Source organism: Drosophila willistoni, assembly GCF_018902025.1.
Source record: "Drosophila willistoni isolate 14030-0811.24 chromosome 2L unlocalized genomic scaffold, UCI_dwil_1.1 Seg196, whole genome shotgun sequence".
In the NCBI taxonomy this organism is placed as follows: Eukaryota; Metazoa; Arthropoda; class Insecta; order Diptera; family Drosophilidae; genus Drosophila; species Drosophila willistoni.
Genome location: NW_025814048.1, coordinates 7,810,786 through 7,828,799, shown reverse-complemented (window position 1 = coordinate 7,828,799; position 18,014 = coordinate 7,810,786). Strand labels below are relative to the sequence as shown.

Here is an 18,014-nt window from a genome sequence, read left to right as displayed (position 1 = left end):
ACAAATCATTTCTGTTTTTTTTTTTTTTTGGTGCTGACTTTGAAATGATACTTGGTTGGGGAGAATAGATAATGCGATATTCATCGTTGCTGTATATATATAAATTGTAAATGTTGCTCACACAACGAACAAACGATGTGTGAGATACTGTACACTATTTTCAGTTTCTAATTGTTTGAATTTTATATTCATAGCGTGAGCGCGGTTTTAATCTTTCAAAAAAACGTTGCCAATATCTCGTCACGCAGCTTTTGTTCAATTTAGATTTTGAGTTTTGTAGCAGCTGCCGTTTATTTAGCAATTTAGATATATTAATTGTTGAATTATGTATTTAGATTGTTTTATTTTACATTTAAAAACCACAAAAGCTTCCTCGTCTTACAACTTGGACCTACCACTTTAACTTTAACTTCAACTCTTCTTTGGTTTTTGTTGTGGTTTTGTTTGTTTTCTTCTGTTTTCTAACTGTACATCAAACCTATGTTTATGGTTAGCGGGAAAACTGAATCTAGTAGTGATCAAGATGATGGCATTGATGCATGCAATGATGGAGTGGCATAAAATTCAATGCCATCATGATCAAGATCAAGCTTGAAGGAGGCTAGATGAGGAGGAGGAAGAGGAAACCATTAGCACCTCCTCATGGCTGATTAGTGGCATCGAGTTACAACAACGTTAAGGCTTTGCAACAAAACTTGTCGACATCTAATGATGTTGCGCTCCAGTAAATATCTTCAACTGGCTTATAGCGTGCCACACTTCAAAATGTATCTCTCAGATACATCTTTCCAACATACGCAGAGAGGCGTTGCAGCTCATTTCCATTTGGCTAGACATTTGCCCTTTCGTTTCCAATTTCCATTGTCATCTGTTTCTTTTCTTTGAATTTCCATTGTCATCTGTTTCTTTTCTTTGACTTTGCTTGTCAACAAAGTTCAAAAAGTTGCCCCGCCACCCTTTTTTTTTCTACGTTTTCGTTGCCAAATGTTTACCCCATCAACCAGACAAAAATAGTTGGTTTATGCAATTTTTTACTTAAGCCCCTTAGACTTAAGTCTATTTGTTGTTTTTTGTTTTCCCAATTTAAGTTCAGTCTCTGCAATTTATTTCTATTTTTAACTAAAGCGTCTATGAAACAGTAACAATAACATCAATTTATGTTCAGTGTCACTTTCAATTTCTAGCAATTTAATTCGCATTTGCAGCTAAAATTGTACATCTGTGTGTGTGTCTGAGTAGATTGTTCTACATATATGTGTATATGGTACTATATTATCTGCTAATTTATATACTATGATCATATGAGGTCAGCTTCCACTACTATAAACTAAGCCAAACACGAGCAAACAAATTTACATTTTTTTTTAAACCTAGAAATGAATCGCCACTCTGTATTGTTAGTCATATTAAAATAATTGTCACTATCAATGTTTTCTGTAATCAAACCTTGTAAAATGCAGTAAGTTAGTCATCACGGCGACTTCCTTATACCATGCACCAAGTTACACAACTCTATTTAATTGATAAGGCCAAATCTAAGTTGAAAAAATTATTTTTACTTACAAACATGTGTTGTCTCCTTCACACTTACAAGCACTTGAGCACTCTAGCGCCGTCACTGAACAACGGCCAACTTCGCCAACATAGTGGAAAACGCTTACAACTATAATTTGGCTATATCTAGTCCGATTTCAATGAAAATTGGTATATCGATAAATTTTAATAACAGCAATAAGTGTATTAAATTTAAGAACGAATCGAATTAAGAGAGAGGAAGAAGGCGTGTCAAGAGCTTTAAACAAAAGCTGCCTCGAATGGTCAGCCTGAGAAAATCAGTTAAGTTTGAATTGCGGAGGCGAAAGGGGTCATGGCAAAAATGTGAAATAAATTTGATTAGTGAGCACACTAAACGAGTACACCAAGCAAATTTATTGGCTCTAGTTGTTATACAGGTCTGAGATCTAGGTGTTCATACGGACGGACAGACAGATATGTCTAAATTGGCTCGGCTATTGATGATGAACAAGAATGTATATCCTTCATAGGATCGGTAAAGCTTTCTTCTGCCTATTACAAGCATTTTGTAGTTCTTTTGGGGGGAAATCAAGAAAAATTTTTCACATTAAACTAAAATTTTACCTCAGCAAATAGTAAATTTTCATATTAAGTGCTTGATACTTATTTAGATGAAATAGAAACTAAGAGGTTAAATTTTAATCTCAAAATTCTATAAAATATTTCACATAGCAATTAAATTGCGTTTTAGAACTACATTTTGAGAACAATCTTATTCACAAAAAAAACTGCAATGAAGCAACTTGTGTGCAAACAAGATTGTCCAATTACTTAAAACAAAAAAAAACCATAGCATGTTGCAATTCTCATTTTAGACCAAATTAACAACAGAAAAAAGATGAAGTCAAATGAACGAAACATTTTTGCATGCATGCCACAATTCAAACAATAAAAATGCATTGGCAAAACTAGGACACGATTAGCATAGATATGAAAAAAAAGTCGCTGAGTTGAGTCAACTAATTATATAAATAGTTGAACTAGAGCTCGACTCGGCAGGTGCCATGCCCATGCAATTGTTGGCGATGACATGCAAACCAAAGGAATTTAAGCTCGATGCCATTTCTTCTCCTGTCTGGCCGTGTGTAACCAGAGCAATTATAAAATTAAATTCTACTACGAGAGATGCAACAATTAATTGAGGTTGAAAGCATGTTATACATATTCATATGTATGTTGTATGTATAGTTATATAATCTCTGATGATCGAGCTGATATGGTGACGTCAAATTTGTATGCCAGACACTTGAACTAATGCTGATGACATCGTTTGACAACATTGACACGCATCTTCAGAACACATTATACATACGAACTCCACGAGAATGAGTACCTAATAACCTAAAACCGCTAACCAAATGGGACGACAGTGCACAGTGGGGCATTTAGAAGAAATGTCGTAACAATTATTAAGCATTTAGTATTTTTATAACATCCATTAAATAAGTTTTTTAAAATTAATCATAAACTTTGAGGCAAAGAGTTAAGAAACAACGATGGGGAAAATGGTAATTACCATAAACTAATTAGTTTATAAGATATGAACGTTTGTCCCTTCTGATTTTATCCGGTAGGGATCTTTAATTTAAAAAGCAGAAGAGCGCAGAAAATCTGTCTGAAATTATTAACCCACTGTTCGTTGGAAGAAAAAAACGAAGCGAGATAAGGATCAAATGTTTCGTATGAAAAATGATATGATAAGTTTAATGTGAAATGCAGTAGCTGTTTTCAAACGGAAGTTACGAATAGTGATGGCAAAAAAATCATTAATCGAATAGTGCATAAGATTAATCGAAGTTGTGCGATTATTAATGACGATTATTCGAAGAAAAATGCAAATATTTGATTAATGAACGATATTTTACGAAGTTGATCTAATTTTTATTATCTTTAAATTAGAAAATGCATTTATTGGTATCGAATTTATAACTTTATTTATTTAAAAGTAAATTAAGAAGTAGTGGTTAATCGAATCCTATTTTCAGTGAAAGAAACACAACAAAAGTCCCTGTTGGGAAACAATATCGACAAGCTAAAATGTAATACGTTGAACTCGTCCTGAATTTGAGATATACATATCATGGGACTTTTCTTCGGCATTTATGTGCCAGAGTCTTAATCAAATTCAACTTCTTGAGTAGATAGAACGTCGCTTAGGGCTTTCTAGGCTTTAAGTTGCTATATCTTTTCTTATTTTCATAATTGTAATTTCAATATTGTAAATGGATTTCTTTTTAAAGCTTGGCTCTAAGAATCTAGTATATTATGAGGCGATTATTTGAGCAATAAATCGATTAATGATTTACTTAATCATAAGATTAATCTTGCCATCACTAACTACGAGTAATAAGTACATTTACATACCTCTATGTAAATACATTTACATACCTCTATGTGTGCACATATAATTGTGTCACTGGGTAAAGTGTTCACTTCCCTTGAGTTGATTTTTCAAGAACTCTCTGCATGGTCTGAGCATTTTTAAAAGCAATTTTAAAAGCCCAAAGAACATAAATTGCATTAAACGGACGACTTAATTTGTAAGCCAAGGAGCTGTCAAGACGTTAATTTTTATAAATAAATCCAAAGAAGCCCAAAATCCAAAACAGAACAGAAATAAATTACTCAAATGTGTTATATTTTGTTGAGCAAGATTAAATTTGCAAATTGCATCAATAACCAGAGGGCCGGGGCTAACTTCGACCGCGTCAAAGTTTGTATACCCTTGCAACTTTTTTGGTAACTTTTTCCTTACCTATAGCCATCAGAGTGGAAAAACGTTTAAGCTAAAAGGGCTAATGTGTCCGAAAGAACGGCCTACAACCTTAGCATAGGAAATAACGAAGATATTGATCAAAGTCACTGTTTTCCACCGATCGTTCCTATGGGTGCTATATGATATAGTAACACGATCTTTATCAAATTCGGCACAGTCATTAACAGATATATTAAACTAACAAATGTTTAATTTGAAAGCAATCGCGTCAAAAGTAACGAAGTTATTGACAAAAGTCACTGTTTTCGAAAGATCGTTCCTATGGGAGCTATATGATATAGTCACCCGATCTTGATCAAATTTGGCATGGTCGTTTATATGTGTAATTAACTCACCAATATTAAATTTCACGACAATACTTCAGAAAATAACAAAGTTATTGAGAAAAGTCACTGTTCGTGACTTTGTCATTTGTATGGGAGCTATATGATGTAGTGATCCGATCCGGCTGAATCCGAGATATACAACGCCTGCAGTATATGCAAGCCTACATGCAAAATTTCAGCTCTGTAGCTCTTACGGTCTAGGAGGAGTTTGCGTTGATCCAGACGGACGGACAGACGGACAGACGGACGGACGGACGGACGGACGGACGGACGGACGGACATGGCTATTTCAACTCGTCTCGTCGTGCTGATCAAGAATATATATACTTTATATGGTCGGAAATGCTTCCTTCTATGCGTTGCACACTTCTGACCAAAATTAATATACCCTTTTTGCAAGGGTATAAAAATAAACTTTATAAAAAAATATAAATTCAAATAAATAAACACCAAAGATAAACAAGCAAAAAAAAAGGTTAAAAGTTTGTGCATCACCAAAAAAAAACACTGAATAACACTGAGGCGAGATGGGTTAGTGTTCCCCTCATAAAAAAGGCAGACAAGGTAAATAAAAGCAAAAAAAAAGTGTATAAGCAAACTAAACTGAAAGCTTGGATAAGCCGACAGAGCGACTCCAGCACTCTGAGTGTAGTTCAAGGTACAGAGTACAGGGAACATTCTACTAAAAAAAATCTTTCTTTTATAACTAAGGCCACAAAACATTTCTTTATAGTCTCTACTGTGCCAAAGATCTTAGTCTTTCTTTGAGACAAGTACAAGTCCAAGTCAGTTTTGCATATGCATTGTAAATTGACAATGATTGCCCACAATTTGCTCACACTCACACACACACACACAGACACACAAAGTGCAGATGCAAATGTCAGATACAGATACAAAATGCCAGCTACTCTGGAGGCGCACAGCTTGTCTAGGTCTTGGGTCTTGTGTCTTGTCTCATAATTCAAGCTACTTAAGTTGTCGCACGGTCAAATATTACATCGAGGGCCGCAAATCATCTTTAGAAATGGAAGAAGTGAGATATCTGACATCTTCTCACTGAATTTTTATAAGCCAGTAAGGAGAAACCCCGCCCCCATCTCTCTCCCCCTTTCATTTCAATTAAGATTGATGGTAATGATTGTCGTTTTCAGCGCTTGTTTTATTTAGCTAATTGACATAGTGCAAAAACTATGATGTAACTCAGAGTCAACTCTCTGACTAAAAAAAAATTATCTATACAAGGAGCCGCTGAGAATGCCAAAAATGGTGCGAATTCGCAAGTTTATGGAAAACTTGAAACTCCAAAATGCAATTTATGATGAAATTTATCAATTGGAAAATCAATTAACAACAACAAAAAATATAAAAAATTAAACATCAAAACACCATTTAGATATACATACTTAGCCTTGGGGTCTGAAATCTGTCTACATACATAATCCATCACTCTTGAGCTCGACATTATCAACATTAAGTCCCACGAAATCTTGAAAAGATTAGACGCAGTCCATTCAGTTATAAAGTGCAAGTTGCGGTACGTGTACAAGTTAAAAGTGGAGTTAGATATATGGTTTACCGTTAGGCACGACTTTAGCCACACTAATTGTAGAGAGCTGATGGAGTCAGGAGTCCATTGTGTAGCGGCATAGCGAACACCGAGTGAAGGTAGGTAGGAAATCGAAACCAGTTCTCCAGTTTGAAAGTCAATAAGCGTCGTCTTTGTGCACGTGGACCGGCAATTGCGTCCAAATCCGCTAGAACAAAAGATGCCGCCGGTAAAGGCCAAGGAAATTGCAGCTTATACCACATGAATGCGTGTTAGCCAAGTGAAGGGTAAAAAGTTACCACCACGATGACGTAGGAAAATGTTTCTTCTTTTTCATTTGCAATCAAAAGAAAACTTTTTCGATATTTTTCGTTGCTCTTAACCAAGAAACTAATTCAGCTAATGAGCTCATAAAATAGCATAAAAAAACAACTTAATTAATTATGTTTCCTTTTTATTTTTTGTTTATGGGTCAAACCATAAAATTTTAATATGCTAACTGGTCAAAAAGGGACTCTCAAGGGTTTTGGCCTTGTCATATTAAGGTGTGAAAAGTTCATCATTTTCTGAGGCGAAGTCGTTTTTATTCTTGAAAATTTTTGATTGACAGAATGACTGACCTTACTTTGGTTCGATTTTCTTGTGATCAAATTTATCAATACACAGATTATAAAACCTGTAGTCATTTCTCAAATAAATAGAATAAAAGGTTTTCTCCTCGAAGAAGAGCTATCAATACATAGTTTTTAACATGAGTGTTTGGGTATACAATTTGATTATGTTCCCCTGAACATGAAAGATCCTTATCTTTCCACGGTGGTAAAGTATTTTCTCTAATGCATTTTTGGTAATCTATTTTCCATAATGCATTTTTAGTAAAGTATTTTCTCTAATGCATTTTAAGTAATCTATTTTCCATAATGCATTTTCGGTAACTAAACAACATTTCAGACAATCCACTTTATAATGTTAAGAAATAAGGGGACTTGAATTATAATTAAATAACACAAGTTGACCTAAGGAATTTTGAAGGTATGCTCAAATTAAGAAAACCTGTATAGATCTGTATACAGTGAAGACACTACTAAATATCCTTCTATAGGCAAAGAAACTTTCTTTTGAGAATTTCTCATCTAATTGTCATCATTTGATAAAGGAAATATCATCCTATCACACAATGTATCTATTTTATTTTTTCACCAAAAGCTGACAAATCTACAAGAAGAAAGAATCTAAAATTCTATTTGCAGCTCAACTTTTTTGCCTTTGATTCAATTTTACAGTACTAAATTATATTGGCAACCATTTGCATAAGTATTAAAAAAGAAATAACACTTGTTTGGCCGTCGAAAGAGTTTTTTTTAGTAGGTAAGTTCCCCATATAAATTTCAACTGTTAAACAAATGCAGATGATGAGAGTCAGAAAATTTCCTTAACCTCTATCTATTCCATTAACATTTCCAATATTTGTATTTCCTTTTACCACCATATTATCGACACTAATATACTTAGCTTTGCCATCGTAAAATAATGGGCATAATATGGCGACACACCTTAAAAACCAAACGCCTTCTCTCTTTGGAAAAAAGTTTATAAAAAAACACTATCGTTAATTGTTGTCTGTATAATTACAGACTCTACACCCACACAATTTGAACTGAAGATTATGTTCAAGATGCAATCTTGTTCTTAATTATTTGGCGCCATATTTCTGTACCTTAACTTAAGCCCAGCACTGTAAACTTAGTACGGAAGCAGATGATTAAGTTCCTGCAAATTCCAGCAAAAAATATATGAAACAAACCACAGAAGGCATTTCAATTTGGTCTGGCGATTTTCTATGCAAATGACACAGAGAAACAGCTCTCAGATTGCACTCGATGGAATGTCGGAAACATGAACCAAGGCAAGCGAAATGACAAAGTGCTTAGATAAGAGACATTGTGATAGGGAGAATTCGTTTTAACCTCGAACAATTTGGATTAATCCTTGATGAAATAAACATATATATATCATCATTCCGACTAGAAGGCCTCTAACCACATATTTCAATCTCAGGCTCCTGTGTGGTCAGCCTACATACTCCCCCATTCATTTATAAATCAATATTATGCAGTGACCCAGTCCATTAGTTTAGTGTGGTCAGAGAGAAAATTATATAGAGCCTTTAGTTTGGGCCCAGTTATGATTACCCTCAATTGCGGTGGTGCAACCACATGGAAAATTGCCTCTGACGCCAACATGGCCACATAAAAGAGACTTTTCTATGCAAAACAAAACAACAAAAAAAAAAAGAAATAGTACGCTTATTTCCCCTCTCACTTCTCATACCTTCAATTAATTTGCAGAAACAGCAAAACAAGAAGTTGCCATGTTATGTGCCTCCGACAGGAGCCATGAACATGGCGCCAACATTGAGCCAAGTGTGTACTAGGAATGTGACATTGCGTAGTGTACACACAGCACAATTCGAGTCTCCAAAGTGTCGGACTATTGATTTTTCATTGTTCCATGTACATCCACTTGTCCACTACATTGTTGTGTCCTGTGTCAGTTTGTTATTTTATCCTTCACTGTTGGTATGCTGTTACCATGTTGTCAAGCACATAAATGGTCTAGTGACTAGGGAATAAATGTACCTATACCTACATATCCTTTTTTTTTTGTTGGTCTTAACAATACACGATTGAACAACAAAGCAATTTCATTTCTCCATCAGTTCAATAATTAAGATCTTTGAAATTTATTAACTGTGTTCATTCTAAAATAAAATAATATCTCCCATGCCTTTATTATAAAAGGAGACGCATTATCTATACATATTTCTGTAACTTTGGACACTTGTAACGCAATGAACAATGTATTGCATAATTGGAAAGCTTTATAAGTTCTGGATTAACTTAAACCAACTATATAATACAAAAGGAGGGCACCTAATTAAAAGGTTAAGAAGCTAAGACTCAAGAAGTCAAGTCATAAAGGTTTAGACTTGAAATAAATAATGAAGGTATTTTGAAATTGATTCCATAAACGCATTTATCCCATTACGTGCTTGGCTACTCAGTTTATCAAATAAGCTATTTCCATGTATGTATATAACACGATACTCAAGCCCATATGGAAGGACCGAAATAACCAGCTGTGCCTCATAGTTCCAAACGCGAAAAGTGAGAACTCTCCAAAGATTCCAAAACAAACTACTTCGCAGACTCGTGAAGGCTACTTGGTACGTTGGAAATACAACATTCATAAAGTCCAAGATTCAAAGAGTTAGCGATTGATATTGTTCAAGAATTGAATGCCCACTTTTCCCTCAATCTTTTGGACAACAGACAACATCTCTGAGACCTCTTTTAGATCTGATGGGACTTTTGCTCATTTGTATTCAAACAAAATGACCGGAAAGCAATTCACCTGGGAATTCTGCCCATATAATATTAAACCTGACAACTTTTCAACAATAGATTTTTTTAAATTTAAATAAACTTAAAACAAATAAAACATTATTTTTGATGTATGCATATATAAAATTTAATCAATATCGGATCATCGTATCATATATATGTATGCCTCCCATGGACGGATCAAGTGTGGAAGTCTGTGGTGTCTAAACACTCCATGGAATATGAATATTTGAAACAATTTTTAACATTTTTCTAGTCTTTAAACTCCTAATTAGTGAATCTTCCAAGTGGGGAGGCATTTGTGCTAAAATTCTTAATCTAGCAAAATGCTTCATCGAAAATTACTGAATTTTTTAGGCGTAAAATCTTTATTTTGGATCAGACATTCCCCAAAAATAGTTTCTAGATCCGACCATAATACAGCCCATTGGAATGCCCGGTAACAAATAAAGTTTGAGATGAATACGAATATTTTCCAAGCGGTTTGGCATAACATTTAACATATTTTAGTTAAAGTTTCATCAAGATCAAGCAATTATATCACATAGCTCCCAAAATTAACCTGTCTAAAAAGTACTTTGGAGCAAGCCAAACTTTTGTGTTCTCTAAGCGACTGACTGACTGCAGCCAAACTAGTTGAAGTTAGCCTGGCTCTTAAGTTTTTCTTAAGAAAGTAAAGGTGCATTAAGAAGGTAAGAAAGAACTGCTTTTGGGCAACATTAAGATGAACTCCTTATTAAACGGAGTGGCGCTCTTGTAGTCTTCCTTATCAGCAATACCTTTAGGCATTTTGAATCGTGCACCTCAACCAGGGTTATGGCCATGGCCAAAGCAGATTTATAAATTCCATTTGCAGTCGTCTACTGTGGCCTCAGCGAAAGGTGGTCTGAGTGGAGTGGAGTGGAGTCATATCGAATTCGTTGTCCTCGTGGGGGAATTGTTGGAAAGGAAGGCGAACACATACACTGAGAGTTATGTCGATTGCGGGTGAGCCTAGGAGAGGGAGAGAGTTGGCAACAGCTGTGCATACACACCTTGATGTATGTACAAGATGCAAGACTACGTTGTTGAACTTTGAGAAGGAAGTGAGGTGTGAGACACTTACTTGCCTTTTGTATATCAGAAATTTAGCGTAAACTTTTGTACAGGGTTTTTGGACGTTCTTTTTTGGTTTTGCATTTTTTTGCAGGATTTAGCTTTTGGAAGGAAAAATCCCACAAAACACACAGATGACGTTTGCATAAAAAAAGGGAAAACGCTGTTTAAATCTTTGCCAGATGGTGGAAAAAATGACTTTGGCATTGAAGCTGATGAGGTTAAGGATAAACTTGGTGAAATTCAATTGAAAGAAGCTGAGACTAGAACGTCTGTTAGATATTGTTAGACCAAATTCGAAAGAAACAAATCTGAGATTTAAATTACTGTTAGCCATTGCTTGGCAAAATGAGCTCTGCAAAGTATATTTAAAATTGAACTTTCGAAACGATATTCAAATATTAGTTCTAAAGTTTACTTTAGCCAATCTATCTCATAGTTTGAGTGTGGCAAATCGTTTCCTTGACGTTCTTGGATATCGAAATTTGACCAGTTGAATGCTATTGGGAAATATCCCTCATTTCCTCCCAGTAGCCGCTCTTCCACTCTAGGATTCTTGCTTTCCCTTTCTTTTTCTTTAGTTGATCTCCCAATAAAATCCTTTCTAGCAACTCGCAAACTGTTTACGGTTTTCAAACTTTATGAAAAACTCTTCAAACAAACAACATGCAAACAACTTCAAAGGCACGGTAATCACTTGAGTAGCATAAAACGGGCCCAGGACGCGTGAGTGTAGGACGTGTGGGGTAGGTTAATCCCTAGAATGCAAGCCATATGAGCTAAGGACACCCCTAAGAATTAAAGCAGTTAGTCAGCCAATATAAGACCAATTCTAATAATGTGGGTAAGTTTTCAAAAAAAAAAAACGAAATAAAATTAATTTCTCCCTAAAACAAAGAAAAGAAAATAAAGGTAAAAGGGGGATGCAATGTGGGACATTTAGTGGGGTGGTTTTTATGTACAATATTTGAAAAATTTCACGCAAAATAACAATTTCATGAAAGGCTGACTCTGACTATAGAAATAAATTTTATGTGCCTGTTGGTTGTTTGTTTGCTTGTTTGTTTACAGAACGTGAATAATTGCTGGCGGGCGCCGACCACATGTCGGGAGCGGAGCATATCCTGCAACCGAGATGAGAAGATCGTTATACGATAATGCATGCGGTGTGTTGGCAGCTAAAATTCCAGAAATTGGTTTTTATCACGGTGGTCCCTGTTTAGTTCGGTAGTTTTTGGCACTTGCCTTTGCATTTGGGAAAATTTTATTATTATTATGTCACAAGCAAACGGAAATGCTGCGAAAATTTGCACAAGCACCAGTCAAGTGAGAAAAATCAAAATTCAAGCAAAGGACTCGACTTTTAACTGGCAGTATTCCATTTGGTTAGTTTCCTTGTTCAATCACAGTTGAAAATAAACTCAAATACCTAAAGAAATGAAAGTAAGACAGGGATGGAAGATAACGAAAGACACACTCATCAATAACATTATTCAAGAATTCCTAAAATATTTCAATTTTTAACCAAGTATTGTCAATTTTAGATGCCACCACTGTAGCAGGATTTCGGAACTGTAATTCAACTCAAACGAATAACGAATGTGCGAACACAACAGAGAGGCAAATTAGAGATGGGCTAAGGAAGGGCAACGAAATGCGCTACCAAAACGTAATAGAAGACGAAATAGAAAATAAATAATAAAATAAAAATATAAGCGCATGGCCAGAGCCAACCCCTGTATATAGAAAATGCCATGGGATGCGCTCTCACTGCCTGTACCCGTGCCCTGTGCCTTCTCCCCGCTCCCCACTCCCCGTTCCTTTCGTCCTTTCGTGTTGCTTTGTCTGCCCAAAAAAAAAATATAGAAGCAACATTTTCTGCGAGTGGCAAAATTTTCGCTCTATGCGAGAGCCAGACACATCGAAGAGCAAACCATCCCTCGCACAGGGCAGGATAAACAGCCAAAGGACAATGGCATAGCAGCAGCTGCCGTTACTTGCTGTTGCCGCAAATGTCTCGCAGGCATTTGCGACAAGTCATCATCCTCGTTCTTGTCTAGCAAGAATCTCCGCCATGGCAGCAACCTCACGCGCTACTCAAACCCCCTTCCAAAAAAAAAAAAAACGTGAGTGTCTCTGAAGTGTTACAGGTACAGGAAAACAGGCTAAGACTAAAGTAGTCCAGACGAAACGTGATTCATATATAGAGATAAGAGAAGTTAGCAATGGTGTTCCGGGCTCAGAAGATCTAATCCATTGGTCAATATAAATTAAAATCAAATTTTTTTATGAATTTCTCATCGGTGAGTCATTCTATTCCTACAAAGAAATCTTCAAGTACCACACACATCTTCAAAAGTGGATGACATCACAAGCAGCCAAAACACATTCATTCCAATGAACACAAGTGACTGGAAATTGAGAGCCAACTGTGTTTATTGATACATTTTGTTCCTTTCAATTAAATTGAATTGGAAACAAATAAATAGAGAAACAGAAAGTAATCAAAATGGGTTGCCTCTTCAAGGTGAAAACTAACTAAAAAACGACAATTTCCATTAACATCATCAAATGCCGTCTAGTCCCTGCCCCTTCTTAAATGTGTGACCTTTGGTTTTTAGTTGCACACGACGCGTCGGGGCTGTTCCCCTCATTTAACAAGTATAACATTTGTGACTTCAACCCCACGTGACATGGAGTGACGTGACTTTATTTGTCCTTTGAAGGTCTTCCTTTTATACATGAAATGAAGCAGAAATGTAAAGGATGTCGTTAAACGGCATTCAAATACTAAATGCGTCACTTGGCGCCACATTTAAAAGGCCATTACAACAAAAGAAACGAAAACCTACCACACATAGATCCAATGTGGGCCAACAGAAAATCGCGTGCTCGACCAGAGTTAATTGAGCGCCAAAATGAAGTTTTATAATCAAACAGCAAACAGAGAAATATGACGCCAACGAGATTGAAGACAATGCGAAATTTATCATATTAACATTTGGAGCCACAAAAACAAAACGAAAAAATAGAATAGACAATGCTCTGAGACGATGACTCATCAGGCGCATGTATCCAAGGCGTCCTTCAACAGGATTCGCCTTGACTGAAATTAACTTGAAAACATTTTATTCATATGTTTTATAAACTTTTGTTTTATCCACAATTGCTTTTTGCCTTTTATTTTCCGCCACAATTCCCTTTTTTTTCGCTTTTGTTTGTTTTCGTGCGTCTGTCCTTTGCCTGTGGCTCAGCTGTTGGAGCTTTTATATACCCCTAAGAATGTGGAGGGTTGTGGGTGGTGCCAGGCAAATAGCTTTTCGGCGCCAGTTTCATATACTAAATGTTTAAGTGTCATATCAGTGGCGGATCTAGGTGAAGCTCGATTTCCCCCTCGCCAAAATAATGAGTTAGATACGCCACTGGCTATATAAATAAGAGTAGGGAATGTATATAATACGAATCAGTATAAACATATGTATATATCTATGTACATATGTATGTAGTACATAAGTTCCCCCATCTGTGCAGCTATCCAAGGACAAAACGCCAAAAGTAGCAGCAGAAATATTCTCAGGGAATGACACTCAAGTGCCTCAAGCCACTGGATTTGTTGCAAAGTGTTTTTTAAAGAGCATCATTATTCATTTTTTAAATATTTATACACTCATGGTCACAATTATAAGTACATTAGCAATGTACTTTCATTTAGTGTGGAATATTTTAAGGCTGACTTTTTCCTTGTTTCTTGGGAATTGTTCCTTATGGTTTGTCGTAGTTTTCGTTAGAATGTAAGACTAGACTATTCAAAAATCCAACACAAATTAATTAATTTCAACACTACTTTGAAATATTTTACTCGAAATAAAAGGCTTAGGTTTGTACTAATGTTGGGTTTCCTATGAGTGAAGTGAGTGAACAAAAAAGAGTTGTTCATTAAACTGAGCAACTGAACATGTTCTCTTCCGATTGTTCTGTTTTGTTCACAAATTAAAATTTGTAACTTATTTATATTATAAGAATTATTTACATAAGCTTTTTAACCTTATATAATAATAAAATCGCGTCCGTCTACGAAAATCATATATACATATTGTCAAATTTTCGCCAAAATCAAAGCGGTGATATTCGAAAACTCTTTAACGATTTAATTTGGATTTTATTTTTTATTGTTTCTGTTATAGATGTTTTATCTAGTTTTTAGCCTACCATATTCTTACCCATTGCAATAAAATTGCAGAATCTAAAATAGTTTATATCTCGAAAACGCTTTATTTTAGCTATTGTTGGCTAAAACTAACATAAATAGCAGAGAAATAAAATTTAGAATGCTTATGCTGAGTAACTGAACAAGTGATCAATGTAGTGAGCAAGTGAACATATGAGCAACTGAACAAGTGAGCAATGTTGTGAGCAGTTGAACAACTGGGAAATTGAGCAATGTTGTAAGCTACTGAACAACTGAGCAGTAAAGTGAGCAAGTGAACAAAAACAACGAATTGAATCACTATGAAAGCAGATCAAGGAAACATATTAAGAAAAACGAAAATGAATGTTTACCTAAAAGCTTTTAGGTAATAGCTATTACCTATTATTTCGACAAAGAATATGTACATATAGAAATCTTCGTATCCAATTCAATATACCATAAAATTGTTTCAAATTCATAAGACGATATAATGAATACTTTTCACACTCATACAATCAATTCTTAACCTTTGCTTCAACTTTTAAAATACAATTTTACTACTTTTTATAAAATTTGTATGAACAAATCTCAAAAAAATCCAAAAATCTTAACTCTTTATAGAAATATTTTGTCTTTTTTTCACCATTCACCAATCATAGTCAAATTAAAATCTAGGACAAATTAATCAAACAAAAGAACAACTGAATGGTTAAATAATACAAAGTTTTTTTATGGAAACAAAACGACAAAATTTCGATTTTGCCGTAGCAGACAGTGTCTCTACCCAAAGTCACGAAGGACTTTGGCAAGCAACAAAAATTGCGTGCTAAGAAGGAAGAAAAAACAATTGCATGACTTTGAGAAAGTTAGCGAGTTTTACTATAAATATAGTTACATACATACATACATAAAAATGATCGCACTTGCCTTTTAGGAAAAAGGGAACTGAAATCAAATGGCCGGGGCATTCAACTTGAATAGTCAATAAAAATCGATTTAGTTGCCACCCTCTCAACCACACGCGGAAGCACTTGCAACTCTTTTGGAGTTGCTTCCTCTCTTCTCCCTTCCACTTATGATTATTAGGTCGAACGTGCTCCAGGAAAACAAATTCAGGACTAGACGGAAGCCGTGTTAAGTTTCCGGCCTAATAACAGAGAAAGAGACAGCCGAACATAGAGACAATTTTAGTCAACAGTTTTCTGGTTTGTTTGATGGCGCCATAAAAAGCCTTTGATTATACGGTTGGTCTCTACATCTCGCATCGACCCGACTCGACTCTGCGAACCCGGTTTTCCTTTGAGAGTAATCTCTCCCCTCCTCCTCATCCTCCTTGTAAACTCCAATGGAGTTTGTTGTTGTTGTTGTTGTTGCTGTTCGTACAGTCTGCTGCTTGTCTGCTGTTCCATTATTTACAGCTTTTGCCCATTTTTCGGGGGTTGCCGCAAAAAAAAAAGAGGAAAAAAAAGTTACTTTAAATGCAGAAGCATTTTCTCTGGGAAGCAAAGGTGCTCCCTTACGGCCCAAGTTAGCCGGGTCCTTTGGAATTTTGTTTTATGTACTAATTTTTTTTGTTTGCTTTTTTTTTAATAAAACTTTCACTAAAGAACAAATAGAATATTACGCACTTTCACAGAAAGGCTTTGATATAAAATTTCTTAGAAATTTACTCTATTACGATTACACAACGAAAGAAAATTGAAAATTTTTAGTTGTTGCTTAGAGTTTTTCTAATTTGACTGTGCGAATCCCAAAGCATCAGCTCTAGTTCTTTTTTGAGATACAGGTACCACCTTGAGTTTTGATTAATAAGTAAATAAGACGAAAGCCTTTAAAGCCACTATATTTCCTATTGGATAAAGGAAAGTCATTCCTATCCTACGATGCTGAAACAACAGCTAAAACAACTAGAAATCTTATTTTCTCTTTCATGTTTTTCGACTTTAATGTTAGTTTACAACTCTATGGCATATATGTATATTAACTAGTAGTTAATAACTACCTAATTTATTGTTACTACATAAGAAAATTTATATGTTTATCCCTCGAATAGAATAGTTAATTTAGCACAAAATGACTAAGCTATGAACAATTTTACGAATTTTACTTGTTTAATTTTAGTTTATAATTAATTTCGATCAGATTTAACAAAAAAAAGTAGCTATTGAGATTTTGATGCAGATTGATAGAAATAGTTTTAACTTGAAAACGACTTTAATTTAATTTAAATATTCTTAATAGAGATTTTTGCTATTAAGGTTTATTGGAAGATGTTGCAGTTATTTTTAATGAAAGATAACTTATTAATTGAATAATATTTTAAATTAAAAGATTATTTAAAAGCTTTAAAATTAGATATCACTTTTGAAAATACAATATAGAATGATACTCAAGGACAGGCCCTTTTGCTTCTTTATAAATGAAATTCTCTGTTTGAAGTAACAATTTTGTTTAAAATTGATTTAATTTTATTTAAGAGAAGTTTTTGCAAATTTTGTGAAATTAAATTTTTTTTCAAATTTGTCCTTTGCTAAGTGAACTATGAATCAATATTTTTGTCAATAAAATTTAATGAATAAAAATCTATTTACAGCTTCCTGAAATCACGAAGTAAATAAATGTTTGTAATTAATTGATGAATATTTTTTAATCTGCAGTTTTAGTTTTAAGTTGTTATTGTTGGTTAAAATAGGAATAGGAGAAAATCCTTAAATTGAATGAGTAAGATCGAATGAAGGTACATATGTAGCTTATTCATTTTATAAATTATCATAAGATAAACCATAAAAGTTCTTATGGTTTTTCTAATGCTTATCATATTTGACGATTTTACTATTTTTTCTTGTTAAAAATTTAAAAAGAAAGTTACTTTTTCTTTTTTTTTAATAATCTTTTACTAAATAAGTACTTTCAGTACTTTAGTACTTTCATACAAATTCTTTTTAAGATACATACATATGTATGTATGTAATTTCTTAGTAATTTTCTCTATAACAAAATTGTCGCTCAAATGTAAAAATTGCATTTCCGTTAGACCTCGAACTATTTGAACTAAACGAAACGCTTTAACGTGTATTTTGCATTTCCTGCCAATTCTCTG

At 34.5% G+C, this 18,014-nt stretch overlaps 1 protein-coding gene across 1 annotated transcript in view; it reads right to left on the bottom strand.

Moving 5' to 3' along the window:
• The window catches only part of LOC6640000 (protein unzipped), a 32,106-nt gene that overhangs the window by 12,961 nt on the left and 1,131 nt on the right, over positions 1-18,014 (bottom strand). The gene's annotated exons all lie outside the window — the stretch shown is intronic.